A 19950-nucleotide genomic window follows, 5' to 3' on the forward strand; every position below is an offset into this window, starting at 1 on the left:
TCCATTTTGTTTAGAAAACAATCCAAATGAAAAATTCTGACAAGATTAAATATTGGACAAGTTGGATATACCTAGAGTTTTCTTTATGTAATATACTCTCACTTTTTAAAATTCTAAATCTTCTGGGTTAGGGACAGAAGTTACACACAAACCAGCTTAAGTGACCAGAAACCGGTTTAAACTGGTTTCAAAATAACAACTGGTTTAAGATAAACCTGGTTGCATGTAGAATCAAGACTGGTTTATGTAATTTGACCCAAATCCCTTCCTGGTTTAAGTTAAATCAGAGTCCCCCAGCATCCTAGCATGCTCTGCAGCCTTAGGCTGGGCTGAGCTGTCTGTTCCAGCCAAGCAGGGTTGGCCCCACCCCTCTCCTCTTCCTCAGCTGGCTGAGAAGGGGGTAGAGGTGCAAAACCCTGCTCTCAAGTGCAGCTGGGTCCACCTGGCAGGGAAGCAGGAGCCCTTGCCAGGCATCCCCAGCCCCCCACCCCCTCTTGCTGCACCAGAGCAGAAGTGTGGCCAGATGCTGGTAGCCTGAGGGGAAGATGGGGTTTAATCCCCCCACTGTGGGGAGGGGGTGTGTGTGCACAAGTGAAGCCTGTCACTGACCATCATCCTCCCTCCTCCCCCTGCCCCCACAATGGAGGGATTAAACCCCATCTTCCTCTCAGGCTACCAGCATCTGGCCACACTCCTGGCAGGGGTCACAGTTTGCAGGCAGACCGTAGCTGAAGTGCGGTTCCCCACTTCCTGTCCCGGCAGTGGCAGCAGAACCATCATGGCAGGCAGAGATGAGGCACCTGTCACCTGTGCCTGCTCATGGCAACACCAGGCGCTCAGGGAGGGCTGCCATGGGCTAGTTACTGCCCGCACCCCTGGAACACAGGACTGGGCCAGACCAGACTGCTGTGGTCCATTGCCTTATCCCACTGCTGCCCATGGCCCTGACCCACAACAGCTTGCCCCGAGTGCCTGGCACCTCCGTGAGCAGGCAGCAGGTGACATGTGCCTCACCTCTGCCTACTTAGACGGTTCACTCCACTGCCACAAGGAAGTGGGATGGGGAGCTACACTCCAGCTGCAGTCTGCCAGCAAACCACGGCCCCCCCCCCCACAGGGCTGGAGACAGTAGGAAGACCCCAGACCCCTAGGGCTGAGACAGGAGGCAGCACGCTGACACCCCTCCCCCTTGGGCTGCCCCAGCCCAGGCCGCACTGCCACATTGGGAGACAGCGGTGAGTCAGGCTCCATGATTAGTCCTGGCTCCCCCCACTTCCCGTCTGTGCCTGCAGCCAGGTCAGTCTCCCTGCTCCACCCCTCCCTGCGGTGCCAGTTGCTGCTCCTTCAAGGGACTTGACCCAGGCACTGCAGCACGGGCCTGGTCTGAAGGGGTCTTCAGCATAGGACAGAGGCAGTGCCGTGTCAATGCCCATGCCACTGCTGCCTGCAGTGGAGGGATTAAACCCCACCTCCAATCCTCTCAGGCTACTGGGGTCCTGGCATGCCCCTGCTCCTGCCACTGGAGCAGTGAGCAGGGATGGGGGACACTGGGGACTCCTGGCAGAGGCTGCTTCCCCCCACCCCCTCCAGGCACACCCTGGCTGGGGTCCCTGCAGGCCAGGGTGGGGGTTTAAACCCTTCCCCAATTATACTCATGCCCACTTTCAGCTCAGTTTCTCTCCAGCCAAGGACTCGCTCTTGTACCCCTTAGCTTCTGGCCTGAGCCACTGCAGGCATGTGCCTGCATTTCTGGCATCAAAAGTGAATGTCTATTCACTTGCAAATCAGTTCAGTCTATGCAGGTTATACTAACCTGCAAAGACTGAATCAATTCAGGCTCAAGCTTTTTAAATGTTTGTACCTAGCTCTGGTGAAGCAAATATACAAAAGATACAAAATATTTTGTAAGCCCTGGGTCCTTGCTTCTCTGAACAACTACAGAGAACTGGCCTGAAATTCAACTGCCACCTGTGAGAAGTACTAAATAGTAACATGAAATCTTTTGGCATTGGTTCCTCTATTTGTTCATTTGGTTCATGAAATACAGTCCTGCAGTAAGACTGGCCACCATGAGAGCAAATCAATTAATAAAATGTTATGCCAAGCAATCAGCCTAGACTATGAAACTCATTCTTGCTTTTTACTTGTCATGGTGCATTAATACTGAATGTGCATAAGACCTACCAGAAGTAATCTGTTACACCAGAGGTTCCCAAACTTTTTCTTCTTGTGTACAACCTTCCAGATTTACCAACTGCCTGAATACACTTACCAGCATACGTATTTTAACCTCTTAAAGGTCAATACAATTAAATCCACCATTACACAATTTCTCCCATGTACCCCCCCGATACGTCTTGCGTTCCCCCACGAGTATGCATACCACAGTTTGGGATTCCCCTGAGTTATACCATTAATAAACCTGGCAGTTTCACATCAACAGAACATGAGTTTGTTCTTGCAGGACATCTTTTTTGTATTAAGTGCAATCCTTGTTCCAGGGATTAGTTTTCGCTAACAAATACTCAAGATTAAAAACTACTCTTAAAAATTGTAAGAACATTATAACAATTAAGGAACAAGTAACATCCAATTCGGTTTTAGAACTCTGCTGCAAGTACCCAAAAGTCTTTGAGGTAGGTAGATAAGGTGTCAGCTGTTTTATCCTTTGAGCCACACATTCGTTCTCCAGAAAGGACTTGTGGCTTGCATTACAGTAAAACATGAAGAAATGCAAAGTAACTCAACAAATCCAGGAAGCAAGGACCCAAAAGTCCAGATCTGGCCCAAGGGCATGGGTGAGCTTCACACCCTTATCTTAGGACATGTATCCTCATCACGAGTGCATGGTGAGTTGATATTGTATCAAGAAATCTTTGACAGAGGGCACATGACAATCAGCATGTTTCTTTTTAGCAACTGAGAGCAATGACTTCAGCCTATTTTTTATGATTTCTATTAGAAAAGCACACAGAGACATCATCCACCACTGAGACCCCGTTGTCCACCAAACACACAAAGAAACAGCCTGGTGAGGAACTGAGGCCAATATGGAGACTACATGGCTTGCTGAGTCAAGAACTGAGCTTAGACTCCTGGAACCACAGATTATCGCTGAATTCAGAAAACCATCCCTCATTCCATAAAAGCATAATTGATAATTAACAAAATTTGAATCCACAAGGACTTAGGACAAGGTCCTCAGAGGAAAGTCAGTTTGCACCTAAAAGCTAATCAGATTTCTCTGCCAACCATAAAACTGGTCCAGTAAAGGATATCACAATAAATCTCTTGCCTCTTATACACTGCCTAGACTATCATTGTTACAACAAGACTATATTCCTCTTTAGACACAATTTTCATATCATACATTTCCATGCAGAAAATGTTTTTTATAGCAAGGCCAATGCTGAATTATCAAGAATGTAAAGCCAACATGATCCCATATTAAACATCATTATTTAGTAATTCCTAATACATAATATAAAACAATTATAAAACTCAATCTTTCAGCATTTTTCAGGTAAAACAACTGCTCTAAAACTGATTTGAAAAAAGAAACTATTTTAGGCTACTCTTCCAAAGATAAATGTTGATTGTCCAGTTTTAAGACGAAGCAATCATTTTTGGTACATAAAGACTTGCCCACTGCAAGTAAGTTGCCCTTTGTCAAACCTCAACATGTTCAATGAACACTGCTTCTAGTTCAATATCAAACTGTTTTTCATTTCTGAGGATACTAATGTAGCCCAAGTTAAAATGTTAAAAATAATATTTAACCTCAGAACTAAAGGGATTAGGATTAATTAATGAATTTATATACTTTTGCAAAATCTTATAATCTGTATTTGTGCAAGAAATTTAGTTTTCAGGGATGATTCATCTCTCACATATACTTTTATAACTCCTCTGTCTTAAAAGGATTTATAGGAATGAGAAGTGAACCATCCCTGGTCAGAAACAGCAAAATAAAATTGGCTTAATTTAAAACACTCTTTATAGTAAATCTACAGTATGAAAAAGTTCAGTAAAAAAATCAGTTCTTTTATTAAAAAAAATATTACTGCATATAAAGCTGGGTGACTAACTTGAAAACTATAATAAAAGCTTTGTGTCCTATAAGGCATATTAGTATTAAATTATCTAGCACAGCACCTAAAATTACGCAGCTTGGCCCCAAAAGCTTTCTTCCCTTTCTTGTCTCTACCCCTGTCCAAGTGTATCATGTTAATTCAATCATCACTATAATCCTTGGGTATTTAATAGACCTCTAATTTCCAAACTGAAGTGGAATCTGAAATGCTTCAAATGTGCATCTGCCCACATCTTAAGGAAAATAGTTGGTCAAATCAACTGGACTATAGAGTTCAGAGGATATTAGTAAATATCTCTAAGTTAAAGGTGAAAAAATTATCTAGTATTTGTATCCTAAGCAAAAGATAAAAATGTATATGGAAAGGCTCCAAATCTTACTTGATGAACAATCATCTAAAATATGTTTTAAGCAAGCAGATGATGGGCAAGGAATGAAAAACGTATGTAAAATAGGCTATATCTTACAGGACAGAGTGAACAGATAAAGTGAGAAATGCCAAAAGTCAAGCTGAACTCACCAAGGAAAGCAGAACACACAGTAAAAAGTCCTTTAGCCATACAAATAAAAAGAGAACAAGGAAAAAAAAGTAAAATGAAGTAGATTTTAAAGATCTTGAAAAATAAAGGCTGAGAGAGGATATGATTGCCCTTCACTGTTACATCAGTGAGGCAAGTACAAGTGAGAGGGAAGATCTATTTAAACCAAGACAATATTGGCCCAAGAAAAATGGGTATGTACTAGCCACAAGTAAATTTCAGCTGGAAATTAGAAAAAGTTTTCAAATAATCAAGAGCAGAGACGATCTTGAACAGCCTTGCAACAAAGCAGTGGAGGCAAAAAATGTAACTGGGTTTAAGATGGAATTTAGTAATTGATGAAAGAGATTATATGACATACAGGCCTGAGAAAGGAAGGGGCCATATTTGATGACTAGGAGATCCTATCTAGTCCATGTTTCTGTTTATTGGGGGAAAATTGCATCCTTTTTCTATCTTATATTATTAAAACAGCTAAACAGCCATTTGGGTAATTTAACATTTAGAAAGCATCTGTTTGGCAATTAGACAAACACATTCTAGGGAGTGTGGCTCAGACAATAGTCTAGTAGTCATGCTTTACAGCTAACAAATACTACAGCATTACCATATGTTTCTTTATTTTAGATTTGCACCACTTTTACTACACATAATGTAACCACAATGTTTACAGGCATATAGGCTAAAAGCTGTAAACTGTACTTGTGAGGAACTTAAAATTACAAAACAAATTTCTTTGAAATCATTCACTTCATTGGAAAACTGAAAATAGAACTATTTTGCCAGCTTTCATTTGACTTTTTTTCAGTTTTCACTTCCTGAAAGCACTTCAGTTTTATTTTCACTTTTTGACAAAAAGCAGAATTTTTCAAGAGCCTCCCCCACATTTTCTGACTCACTCTTGTCCTGGTAATTCATTCTTATTGCTCCAGCATGCTGCATAACCATAGCACGGGGCTGTTGGCTGTCTCTCTCTTTAAAACAGCTGTTGACAGAGACCCACTCAAAATTTTGAAGTTCCAGCTTCACTTCCTTGGATGCAAATAGCTGGTTGTGTACAGCTGATGTAAAAAAAAATCCCTATCAAGGATGTGAGCTTAAAGGGAAGCACACAAATGAATATATTTTCAACTCTTCATGCATGTATTTTTGTTATGGTATTTTAGAGCTTCAAAATATGACTACATAAATATAACTGAGCAAGACTGAAGTTCCAGACATCAAGCAAACAAGACATAAATTAGAGACTGGGAAAACCACTGTTTTGTCATATCCTGATTACAATTCTGACTAGGTGAGATTACAGTTCAATAACTATCTTAAACCAGCTTTCCCTCACTAGTGAAGGAACATGCAATCCATACAACTTTGAAATAAGAAGATCTGTTGTATAGGGGAATTGGAATTCACTTCTAAAGGACAGTAGCATAACTAAGGGTGGAAGTGACCAGTGCAGCAACAAAAACAGTTATTGCTGCAATAGGAATTGACTGCACCCCCTCAATTGGCATGGCAAGAGCTGTGCTGCTATTCCTCTGACCAAGGAAGTCAACCAAGGAAAGGCAATTTTCATGTCCATTGCATTCTCCCAGTGCAATCCTGGCAACAAAGGCATCAGAAGGAGCAGAGGGACGCTGAATCAGTAAACCTTTGTTTCAACACATCCCTCCCTCGCCTTCACTGCCTATTTCTGAACCTGAGCAAACCAACCACATTGTTTCCACTGCGTTTTAAGATTCAGATAACAGAACCTTGGACAGAGCATTGCTTTTTTCAACTTCTCAAGGGATTTATTAGCACACATCACTGCTACACAGATTGATATAAGATTTGTCCCTATTTCAGCAAAACAAAACAAAACAAACCCCTCAGACAAACAAAAAAGAACCAAGAAAGCAGGAAAGTTGTCAAGTCAAATATGCAAAAATTAGGAAATAGGAATAGGAAATTCAAGTTGTTGGAGCAACCCTAATTCAGCACCTTCAACATGTATGATAGAGTTGTTAATGTTGTGGTCTTATACAATTTTCCTCACAGAAGACAAATGGGGAACTACTGTAGTCATTGTAAGCCCTTATGGCTCCGGTTCTTTCACTTGTCTCTGTACCTTGCTCCAAGCCCTCCCATGCTCACCAGGGTTGCTCTCCCTCACCCTCTCTACCTATTGACCACAAGTTCTTCTGTTTCTCTCTTCACCACACTCTCATTCCTATTATCTCCTCTTCTTCCTTCTGTTCTATTTCTCATCCCTCCACCTAGGCACTAGCAATGGACACATTGAGACCACAAGGGAGAATTTCTCTATTCTTAGTTCCAGTGTTTGGCACAAAAGTAACCACAAAGGAGAACAGAAACAGATAAAGCCCTGCTAAACCTACATATCTCTGAGATGCAACTTATTTAGGGTAAACTACAGTCTCAAAAAAATAGCTGCTAACATCTAACATACTTCTACTTAGTTAAATTTGGATGACTATCCCAGGAGAAGCAACAGACATGTATGTTCCTGGCACCAGCATGACCCTCTGTCAAATCTTAAGCCCTCGCCCCAAAGAATAGATGCTCTAGAGATCCACAGCAAAGTGATTTTAGGAATATTTAAATGTGGGGAAAGGGTGAAGAGGGGGAGTATTATTATTACTATTATTTTATTCATTTATTTTTATACTAACCAGGGTCTCAGAAAGTGTTGAACTATTCTGGCCATGTCTTTCAAAAAAAAAAAGCTTAGCCAGGTGCCAAGACCTACAGAGTAAGCTTTGGCCAAAAGACAAAAATCTGACGGAACCATACAACCTAAGCTGAGTTGAGCATTAAGGAGTCCATTTGGACTAAGGAGGAGGAATAGTTCATGCACTGAGCAACACTCATATAGTTTGCAAAAAAAAAAATCTCTATTTCCCTTTGTGCATCTAAATGACAGTTTTCTGGCCATCCACCTGGCTACTTTTGGCCCTGGCTTTATGCTATGGTTGTGTAAGCACGCACAGGAAGGCTACACACTCGCTAGGTAGCTATGCAGCTACATGAACATGTACCTGAGTACAAGTCCTGGAAAAATGAGGTGGAAATAGGAGGACCCCTCCATGTTTTAGCCGCAATAGTTGAGTGAAAAGGGGACTTGCTTAAGAAGCTAGAGAGATGGGTTCAAGTCCTCCCACCCTTGTCTAGAGAAGGTTTGAACGTCCATCTCCCTGACTTCATAGCGCAGCATTTTAATCACCACACTCCAGGTATAGAACCCTCTCTGGCACCCCTTTTAAGGATGAGCCACTGCCACTTGCATTACCAGTAACTGGATAAAGAAGAGTACTATAGGGAAATTCTGTCCAGTGAGAGCAAGGGTCCATTCATGGCCCAGGGCCTGCTCCCTGCTTCGGCAGCATCAAGGACACCGAGCTACAAACCTTTTAGCTTATTCTCTTCCTTCTGGCCCTACACATTTCTCCCTCTCTTGGCTGTGCAGGGGGACAGCTCTAGAGAATGCACAACTTATGGTGCGGCGATTACAACACTGTGCAGGAAGTCAGGGACATGTTAAAAGGGAACCAGAATTCTACCTTGACTGATGTTAAGATCAGTATTGATCTGATCAATTCAATCAGGGAATCTAGGATACAATTAGGCTGATATCCACGCAAGCCTCATTCTCATTTTATTCCTATAATTTGATTTTCATACAAGATAAACATTAATTCATCTTATAGGATGTTTTCTCCAATATCAAATATACTTTACTTAGAAATCTGGAAGAAGTTCTTTGAATTCGCTGAAAAAGAATCTTCTGCCTCCAAACCAGAAAGTCTAGGAAACATCTATGAATATTGAAGGAGAGAGCAGTTACAAATAAATTTGAAATCTAAAAGCAGAGACGGGTAAAAGATAGGAACTCTTGCATTGCAGAATAATGAGGGAAAGGGGGAATGAATCATTAAGCAGATTACATACAGTGATAAAGAAACATAAAACCTTGACATAGACTATGAAATGGAAAGAAACTGTCAGACAAGAAGAGAAAAAAAGAACAACGTACTCTCCTCTCGACACTGACATGGGTTAAGGAAGTGCTATTGTTGAAAGATCATTATCTGTCTTTATATACACCTCAGGGGCATGGATACGTCTTTAAACATTAAATTTGTTTTTTCATAAGTTGGATTCAGTAATAAGTACACTTTATAAAAAATTAAATGCATATTTTTAAAAACATACAGGAGATGAAAATCAAAATTTAAAAGCTTTATGAAAAGAGGACTGTGGGTAAGGGAACGTTTGAATTAAAACCATCATTTTTTAAAGAAGTTAATCAAATCCATGTGTAATGGATTGAAACCTCTTGTAAAATCTATTTACTACCATCCTATTATATAGAAGATAAACTACAGAAAAGTCTAGGTTTTGGCAAGCTTGTCTGAAGAGAGCTGTTCTACAGAACCACTTTGTTTTGCTTTTACCCATATTAAGTAAAAAAATTCTAAAAACAGGTGCTAAAGCAGCCATTTCTGGAAAGATGACTAGGGACTAAAGTTGTGTGGCTAGAGGATTTGGATTATATGGTTTAGAAACTGAAATTACACATAAACTGGTATAAATGATTAGAAACCAGTTCAATTCTGTAATGCAACAGAAGTTCAGGGCACACAGAAGCGACTGGTAGAGGGGTCACAATGGGGCATGTACCCACCCTGAGCTTGGCCCTCAACTCGGCACCACTCAGGACAAAGCAGTTTTTTTTTGCCGCGTGGGTCAGCAGCTTGTGGGGGGAGGGGAGGGCACTAAGCCGTGGCACAGAAGTATAGGAGTAGACATGGGGTTTTTGGCTTGGCCCTGAGTGGGCCCACAAATTGTGCAGCCTCAGACTCAGGAGGCACCAGTCACCCCTGAGTGCACATAAACTGCTTTTAAAAAGGCCCAAGCCAATTTATCATAAACCTGGATAGATGTAGTATCAAACTTAACTGATTTAAGTTAAATCGGTTCATTGCACTTCTATCCCTGATCCCCTCTAGATTCAAGTTAACTTATGTAAACCAAAATACCCCTTTCTTTAATTTAAAACTTGACTGTCAGCAATATTTGCAATGTCAGGACGCTGTGTATTTTATATATATGAGTATTTTATATGGCAGTGTGAGATATTTTTGGTTCACCCCTGCATTTCACATCAAATCTGGCTCTGTGGTCTAGAGCAAAAACCATTTATGCTCCCCACTGCTACTTAGAGGTGGGCAACCACCAACAGGACAAGGCAGCTGCCATAGTGTTGCCACAGGGAAAAGGCAGACAACAACAGAGTTAAGAAGCAGCAGATGGGCTTACTTTTTCAGCATATGTACAAGTATCTTCCTATTTTGCATTTCACATTAACATGCACTACACTATATCAATTATCTATTAAACAAAACATTACTGTTCTGCAAAAAATGAAAAATAGCAGCATTATTCATGGTGTTTTTCAAACCAATGATGTTACAGTCAAACTGACAGATAACAAGTAATTCTCTGAGATAAACACAAAAAGTGTACGTTGTTACCGCAACTGTGACACATTGACACTGTACATGCTCCACTGAAGAACATGAATACATCCAGAGGCACAGTATAACATTAAAATCACTGATCATCTCAGGATTAAGTCATGCAAAGCAGAATTTATTAAATGGTGACAATCATAAGCCTCTTATGTGAGAGCTATAGTATCAATCACTACAAAGGTGATCAGAGGCCTTGTTTAATCATAATAGGTTGAACAGTCCCCCTTTGGTACAAGTGGGTAAGTGCCTTTAATATAAGTATTTAATACAATAAACACTCATTAATCCATTCAGCTAGTATGTGTTAATCAGCACAATCTTCTTGCAGTTAATAACCAAAATAATTTGAAACCTCGTTGAAGAACACGAACTATTTTAAAAAAAAAAAGCCACTCAAAACTAGCATTCTTTTTGTTTGTCTGTTTTACAGAAATGTTTGGGACCATTGCACAAAAAAATGCAGTCATTGACCCAAACAACTTTTAAAATAGACAAACAAGTTGCATAACAACAGATGACAAGAAAAATAAAGTGATCTAAAGAGTGAAAGGAAAGCATGATTTACAACAAGACATAGGGCATGTCTTCACTATAACTGTCCTGTGGCTTAACTTGAGTTACTTTCAGACTAAGTGCCCTGTGTTCACACACAATTTTGCTTTTGCTGTAAGCCACCTAACACTTTAAACCAACATCAATAAGCCCACTTTGTAAAAGTCTTTACTGAGATGCAGGCTGAATTAACCTACAACAAAGTAGGTGCTGCAACCCCAACTTCAAACAACATTTCCACATCTCATAGGCCAAGCACTGGTACCCCACATTGCTTTGCTTGGTTTCTTGCTGTATCCCCTACTGCTCTGCAGTCAGAATTTTATTCCTCGTTTAAAATTAGCATTACTGTGGAACAACATTCATACCCTACAACAAGGAAAGCAGAATCCCTCTGGTTGTCACCTACAGCCCCCCATCTTGAACACCTGAGACACATAATTAATTACCAACGCCTCCTAGGAAAATATGACCTTCTTAAAGCAGTCATACGGGACAAATTTGTCCTGGCTTACAGGTAGCCTCCCAACCTCAAGTGGCATCTCTCAAGCAACAGGCTACATGACTCCAAGTCTCACTGGGGTATCAGGCCTTACAGTGGACCCAGATGCTTTCTGTGCCCCAACATCAATACAGACCTCATCACTGCTGGACCAAATAACATGGATTATAACATCCAAGGTTCATTCACTTGCAATTCTACCAATGTCATACATGCCATCACCTGCTCACAGTGCCCATCTGCTGCCTACATTGCACAGAGGAAGCAACCCCTCTGTGACAGAATGAATGAACACCAATCTGACATCGCCTACAGAAAGATAGGCAGGCCTATGACAGAATACTTTCAACACCCTGGATGATCCATTGCTGACCTCAGGGTGGTTGTTCTCAGGCAGCAAACTTTTAAAAACCAATTTGAATGGGAAATTGTGGAACAAGAAATGATCCACAGACTGGGCTGTGTGTAAGTATGATTTCAGTGGGGACTGTGGATTCCTATCCCATTACCTGGACTAGGTTTTCTGATGCTTTCGTTCCCATGGATTTATTGCCCGCATATTTGCCTCTCTCAGCACTGGTCCTTTCCCAGCTTTCCCCTTTTTTGCCCTTTCTTTCTGCTTTGTATTTAAATGTCTCTGTCCTTATAACATACTTTGTGCATATCCTTGCCAGGCATCTGATAAAGTGAGCTTCAGCCCACAAAAGCTTCTGCTATATATGTATACACACTTTGATGAGTCTATAAGGTGCAAATTTACTCTGCCTTTTATTTAACAACCTCCAAAGTCAAGGCAGCCTGTGCTTTCCAATTATTAGCCAGCCTCTGCTGCTAACCCATAATCTCCCATTCTACCACCAACCTACAGAAGTTCACATGCAACTAACAGTTTGTTCCTGCTGACCACTGTTGTGCAGAGATCCATACTCTAATTTGTCCAAGGTAACTAAGGTCCAACTCACCCTCTTACATACAACTGTTTTGAAAAGAGAGCAGAAGTGATAAACAGAAAAAAATGAATAAGCCCAAGGGTAACGATACTACCCAAAGACAGTATTAGAATCTGACAAACAAACAAGGAGTGGATGAAATTAGAAGTAAATGGAACAAAATTGATGCACTGACCTAAATGGTAAATAAAGCAATGAGAAAATGGGCTATTAGAGGGGTGTTAAAACATACAGCCCAGATCTGAATGATATAGACCACAGATCCTGAACCAACCCCACACCTGGCACATAGCATGCTGAGCTGGTCTGATGCATGGGCTGAACACAGTGTCACAGGCGCTGCGCTGGGCAGAGGGTCGGTCCAGGACACAGACTGCATATGGCACCCTGCTGGATCTGCAAGACTAGGAGACAGGTGAGGGGTGTGGGCGGCCAGGCCTGTGGACAGGCTCTGAGGGACAACTACAGGATCAGCAAGACGAGGGCACAGGTTACTTGATCACCACGAGGTCGGGGCCTGGAGTGGCAAAGCAGGGAACATGGGACCCAGATCCAGATAAGCCAAGGAGGGAGATCCAAGAGACACAGTCTGAGATGAAAGCAGAGGTCAGGAGCCAGGAGTCAGAGAGCTGATGCTAGAATCTGAGATCCAGGTCAAGAAAGCCAAGCCAAATCACAATGCCTGAGAAACCAGAGGGAGCCGAGCCAGCGCCAAGTTTCAGGGGAGTTCCAAGATCAGGGTCAGGAAAGGCAAAACTGAGGTCAGAAATCAGGAGAACCAGGGACAGCTGTGAACGCGAGGCTTGTCTGAACACAGACTGTGACAAGGTGTGGCTGAGGCTGCAGGTGTACTTATAAGGAACGAGTGACACTTTCAGCAGCCAATGGGTCTGCAGAGAACTGGGGCAGTTGCATTAGCCAGGGATCAGAGGAAAGTGTGGTATCTCAGATGCCTGGCCCAGCTAGGCATGCTGGATCAGAGGCCCTGGCAGGATTGACTCTGAATGCCAGCTCTAAGGCTGATCCATATTACACCATGTTGGAGCCATCACACAGGGCTGGTCCAGCAGGGCATTTTGTGCAGCATGCGCCCTGTACCAGACCTCTGTGCTGTGTGCAATGCTTGCTGTGCTAAGTCCATCCTGTGTACCATGTGCAGTACCTCCCAGCCCTGCTCCAGGGCTGGCACTACCTGCAGTGAGCAGGCCAGTCCCAGTCCTATGGTGCTGCCCATAACACAGGGAGCCAGCATGGAATGCATGCTGCATGGTGTGCCCTGCTGACTGGTCCTGAGCATTAGCTCTATCAGATCCTGACCAGCTCCACAGCCAGTGTGCAGGGCTGCTCCAGTGAGGCATGTAGTGCCCGTGGTGCCCGTTCCAGCCTACACAAGCCTCAGAATGGGATCAGCGCTTGCTGACCATGACACAGGTGGATGGCATGGGGAGTATGCTACACACAGCACCCCACTGAACCAGCCCTGCACTCTGGCTCCATCAAGGCCCAATCCATCCCACAGACCAGCCCAAAGATCCTCATCCAGCCCATGAAGCCAAATAAGTTGGCACCTTAGTTGGTCTTGGGCTATTCCATTCCATTCAGCCTTCCTTCTTTAAAACCTTAATTTGTCAAGCCACACAGGAGGAAGCACAGTTTGACACTAATGCCAGAAGAACAAGTAGACTGAATAGAACAAGCATTATGCTCATTGCTACCACTCTCTTCACCTGTCTCCTAGTTCAGGTTTCCCCATGACAGTATATGGTCTCCATTGTACTGATTCTGATAAGTGACCTAACCAGGCAGGATAAGAAAAAGGGACTGAAGTGACATAACCACTTTTGGCTAAATCCTGAAAAACCACCTAGAATGCAAGACCTGCATTCCTTCCTTCATGCATGCTATTTTTCCTCACCTTATTCAATTTGTTTCCTAGCCCTCTCTTTTTGTCTTTTATTTGCCTGGATTAGCTGATTAAAATAGTTTCTTTTGCCAAACTTCGGGTTTGTTATAAAAAAAGACGGCTAAAATGTAGTGCCCCAAACATGACAGTGTTAGTACAAATTTACAAATCTGACTTGCAACTTTGTGGCTGGGAAAAGACAGTCAAACTAGGAGTGAAGAGAGGGGGCATCCTTACAAATCACAGTCAGTACAAGGGAATAAGGAACATCATTAAGATAAATGCCTCGTTAACTGCTTTCACAGCTTTTCCTTTCTTTATTCTGTTCCTTTAATTAAAGCTTTAAAAGGTTGTTAATTGTATTTTTGCCATGGAAATACACAGGCTGAGAGATCTCTGCCCTTGAAACTTCAACCTCTTTTAACTGTTTAATGTTACATTATGGCAGCATCATGCTGTCTCCTTTGACACTTCATTCCTATTCATTCTAGCAAACCAATACATCATCATTCATCTCGTATGCACACCTTGTCCTCCTGCCCTGTAAATGGGTGTTCATTCAATTATTAACCATCCTGGTGCCTCCATGATTTTTTGATGTCTGCCCCAGGCTTGAGTATTCTATACAAACAAGAAGAAATTTTAAAAATATATTTTATCTCCAAGTACACTCAAGACTTCAAAGCATCTATGGGGTGGGTACTCCAAAACTGAAGGAAAAGCTATACATTATTGTTTTTGGATTGGAGACTTCAAACTGGCCAAGGATGACTTCTTCAATTTCTCTTTCTTCTCCTATCATCTGTGTATATTTTGTGCATACCAAGGAATGGTGTGTTAAAATTAAGCTAATGTTTGTGCATCCTACCCAGGAAGAAAAGAAGGCCATAAATATGTTTACTGACTTCATGTCCACAACCCAAACTGAAGGAACAAAGAAGGAGGAGAGGGAAAGATTCATTAAGCATGCAGGTGTGGGAAGGGCACTTGGGGTGCCTGCCACTTTAAGAGGTCAGGCAGCCTGAGAAGCCACCAGCAGGTATGGACCAGGGCTAATTGGGAGTCAGCTGACCCAGAGACCTGGCAGAAGAGGCTAGGCATGGTGGAGGGAGTCATCTGACTCAGGGCTGGGCTGGCCTTAGGGCAAGTATAAGCTCAGGCCCTGCAAGAAGCCCAGCAGTAACATCTTGGAGCCTGCTGACAGTACACCACCCCAGCAGTATGGCTGCAGCTCCAGAAGGTCAGCTTGGAGAGCAGTCTGGAGGTCTGGGGAGGAAATAAGGGGATGAGGAGGTTCCTAGGGACTGGGGGGGGCAGGTGGTATCTGGAGCCCAGATAAAGGGGCTGAGAATGTGGGACCAGAGAGGGTCCAGGGAACCCAGAGGAGGGGCTAAGTGAAAGACAATATCAATGAGGAAGAGATTTGTCAGGCATGGGGCATGGTGTAGGGGAGGAACGGAGGCATGCAATTAGCCCATAAAGCAGCAACTGCAAGTACCTGGTGGTCATTTCAGAGAGCAATTTGGGAAGCCCTGGAGCAGCCTCCCTCATTAAACAAATAAAAGACATCAAGGTATGGCAGACAACTGAAGGGGTGATTGCCCACAAATGTGAGGGCTGCAGGGGCTCCAGGGGCTTCATTGCCACCCCTGAAGGACATCCTGCCACAGAGGGACAATAGAATTATGCAGAGGAAAATAACCCTATTGGAAAACACTAGCACAATATTCAAGGCCAGCAACGTAATGCAGGCATGTTCTGCAACTGTCTTCTTCTGTTAACTACTTATTGAAACATACCCTTCATTTTATCACATCCAATAAACAGTTCCCCCACCTCCAAAACTCACCACAAGACAGTGCATAACTCTACATACTTCCAAAAGGGGAAAGTATTTTTTTGTTTCCCTACATACATAAAATATATTACCCTGAAAGCACCTGGTTGACTGCTCTCAGAACTTTTTTACTTTTGCACTTGAATTTTAATTTTGCATAATGCCATGTTTGTTTAATAAAGATTCCATTCATAGTGTTCAGTGTGATATCATATTGCTAGTAATAAAAAAAATTTAAAATTTCATATCGTTTCCATAAGAGATTGAACAATTAATAAAATCCCTACACATCATAACTCTCCACATTCATAAACCTAAAAGCCTCTCACCATGTTACATAGTTGCCAAGATATATGCATTAATCAGGTGTATGCATTATTCACGAGTTTGCCCTTACCTTAAAATAGGAACATAACACTGACTCTGTGCTCTTTTCCTTTTAGTTTTTTCTAGAAGCCACCTCCCTGGTTCAAAATGTTCAGCAAGTCTGTCCACCTCTTACTCCCACTCTCTATCAAGATTCTACTTTGCTTTCACAAAAGGTGAGCGAAACATAGCAAAGCAACTGTCACAAGGCAGATACTACTCAGTCCCCAACCCTGAAATCAGGCAATGCTGTCTACTTTTGGAATCTTCTAAATGTGCTGCCACAATCATTCTGCAACTGCACAAACTAGTGTCAAGCAGATCTCATTTAACTATAGCCACACAAAACTGGATCTCCCAGAATAAAAAAAAGAATGGAGCTTAGAACAAAACTTCTGTTTCCTATTTCAGAAGTCAGACTAAAATGTCATTAGATGCTAAGTTATGGATGTTTCCAAAACTGACCATACAAAGACTGAACAATTGTCCTTGGGGATCAGCCAGGTTTCCCAGCATGGAGAAATCTCTCTCCCCACCCTAAAGAATTCTGAGCTCTCATGTGGAGGGCAATGATGAGTAGGTAGGTATGAATGGCTTCAAATCATTTGGGAATCCTAATCATGTACCCTGTATTGGTTGCTTTAAAGTTATTACAAACTCAAGATATATTTGGAGCAGGCTGTGTATTTTAATCCTCTTGAGTATCTTATCACTCAAGCACTTTCATGCATTCTACTTAAGGATTCTTAAAACTGGCACTAACTTATAACAACAAAATAGATGATGGGGTGAAATGCATGGAATCACAAGATTAATTTGGCTTGATTGCCAATCCTGGAACTCCAATGCTTTCCGGTATGTATTCCACAAGAAACATGAAAAACAATCCCAGGATGCACAGGGGCTATGCAGGAGCTATTCACCATGGAATATTCATCTACAATGCTAAGCATTTATTATAAAGGTGGTGCTGCATAGATGCAATGATGTCAAACAGAAAGTTAACCAGAATGACAAAGCAACAAGGACTCACTGTTCACACAGCAGTTGTTTGGGATCATTCAGCATAGACACCCAAAACAGAGACAACTTTCAGGTGTAGACATATCCTTAAGTCCTGATCTGACAACCCACATGTTTATGATTAGGGAACTGGGAATGTGGAGAGTAGTGCTAAAACATTTGTGTGATTTTAAGTTATGATAGGTGCAAAGGCTGCAGCATAGTCTAAAGACACAGCAGTTTTAAATATCATAAGCAGTCTAGCTATAGCAGTATGGAATGGGTTAATTTACTCTCAGCTGGGTAAATGCCCTGAGCTAGACTGGGTTACACTGAAGATTGAGGTGTGGACAGAACATAAAATAGATAAGATAATTTAAGGTGCTCCTTGGAAAGGTTTAATTTATATTGTTAAAGGTTTTTTTCCCCCATTATGTAGGCACTCAGTAATTGTAAAAGGTAGTCATGGGAAAAGGAAATGGAAGATGGCAAAATAGAGAAATGGGAATGAGGAAAGGCAAGAGCCTAACAGACATACATAGTGATGGGTTCACTGGCAGAGATAAAAGAGGGGTGATAAAAGTGGATTAGCAGCCAAGTGGTAATTGAACAAGTAAGAAAATAAAGAGTTGATACTGAATTAATAATGAGTCGGAAAGGTTCCCAGGCTGTGAAGTCCCTCAAAGACTAATGGGGTCTAGAAGGCTCTAACTTAAACCCCTGGACCATCAGTTGGAGCTGGTGCTAAGTGGTATGGGCAAGAAGCTCCCATTGTGCAAGTCTTTCTAAAGGCAGGGATCCTCCTTTTTCAGGAATGGAAAAGACATAAAAGAACAAAACTATATATTTATTATTATTGGAATTTAAATTAGCTAACTTAGCTCAACTTAACTTCATCAGCTCATTGAAACACCGCACAGTCATCTACTCCCTGAACTGTTTTAGGAATATTAGACTGTAAGGTGCTTCTCAAGCTCTGTGCGCTGCATTTGCAGATCACCATTTCTCCGAATAGTCTTAAAAGGTGTCCACTGCAGATGCTCACCACAGCAATAGATCATTTTATAAACACAATACCACCCTATAACTTGCCAGTTGGAAAGTAGAAGAGACAAGGGCATTACCAATGTCCTTCCACTGCAATGACACAGAAGTTATTGGGTTAATATCTGATCACCTGATCCTAGAAGGAGGATATAGATGTAAGCAAAAGCATGATATTCCTTGAAATCTGACCCAAGAAAAACATTCTTTCCTGCCTGCAACCCTGGTGATCTATTTGGCTTTCTTATTCCTTCTTGTTCATTTCCACCCATTGCTTTACAGAAGTATCCACAGTAAAGCAACTTTTTGTTTTTGAGTTTCCAAATCTCCATATCTAAGGGGAACCCAAAAGATGAAATGCAAGAATAAGTGCTAATAAAGTGTGAGTTGTAAGATTATTTGAAGTCAGGTCCGTTTCAAACCTGCTGCATACAGAGGCTGATTTACTGATTTAGCCATAGCTTGCTGGGTATACCATATAATAGAGGTGTAAAAAATTTGGCCTTTGAGCCAGATCCCTCTGTGCCACTGATGGATCTTGAACTGACTCCATGCACTCCATGTGGCGTGTGGAGCCAGTTCCAGTGCACACTCTACACAGTGCACAGGGCTAGTTCCAGTGCATGCCCCACAAGGCATGGGAACTGGATTAGGCATGTGCATAACAAGCAGCCCATAGGCTGCCCAGTGCCATGGTGCTCACAGCAGATCTGCCCTGCATACTGGATCCAGAGCGGGGGCCAGCACGTGGCTCACTGGGCCACTCATCTGGTCTATGGACCAACCCTGCACCAGTTACCTGGCCTGCTGGGCATGATGAGTTAGACACCCTTGCTAGATAACATTAAATGATTTTGTCACTACATTTCCAAGGTATCTCACTCCAATGAAATAAACTAGAACATACTGATTATCTGTTTAACACCAAACAATGTAATTAGTGCTTTTTCCTAGAAGTTGTTTAAATAAAACTACAGATGTTCTTCACACAATGCCCATTTGTATACCTACACAGTTTGGTAAACTTTAGTTAGAAGCCAAGCAATTTTTCAATTTTTATGTAGTTAGTGCCTTAGTATCTCATTTTTGAAGTAGAATCGAAACAATATAATTTTCTTTCCAGAGAAGTTGGCCATATTCCTAGAAAATTCTCTGCAAATACATATTTATGAAGCATATTTTTGACACAGCCAGAATCTAATATAATAGCCTTTAGAAAATCTTAATATAAACTAAATTTTCTACCAGGTTTGATTTATATGTCTCTCTCCTGTTGCAATATGGTCTTTTGTATAGCCTTTCTATTCCAATATGATTTCCTTTGTGTTGAAAAGCCTGCCGCTTTAAGATTTAATTAAGATTTTTTTTTAAAGTAGTATTTAAATTACATGAAAGTACATTTTGGCATGTCTTTTTCTTGGCTAGCACAAGATACATATCCAAAAGGCTCTTTCAATAATTCGGCATTCAGCTATCTATTATGCTGTCTATAATGTTTTTCTAATGTAGTACTGTGACTGTTTGCTACATTAGAAAGATGTTTGAATTGCTATACTAATGAACTGTTCTTACAATCCATTTGAATTCTGCCTCCAGCAAATATTTCAGAAGAAATCACCATATTCTAC

The 19950-nt window shown here is 41.8% G+C and overlaps 1 protein-coding gene across 1 annotated transcript in view; it reads right to left on the reverse strand.

Moving 5' to 3' along the window:
- The window catches only part of MCTP1 (multiple C2 and transmembrane domain containing 1), a 500289-nt gene that overhangs the window by 272469 nt on the left and 207870 nt on the right, over positions 1-19950 (reverse strand). The window lies entirely within an intron of this gene.

Source organism: Crocodylus siamensis, chromosome 3, assembly GCF_052110815.1.
Source record: "Crocodylus siamensis isolate JL-2025a chromosome 3, ASM5211081v1, whole genome shotgun sequence".
NCBI classification, from domain to species: Eukaryota; Metazoa; Chordata; order Crocodylia; family Crocodylidae; genus Crocodylus; species Crocodylus siamensis.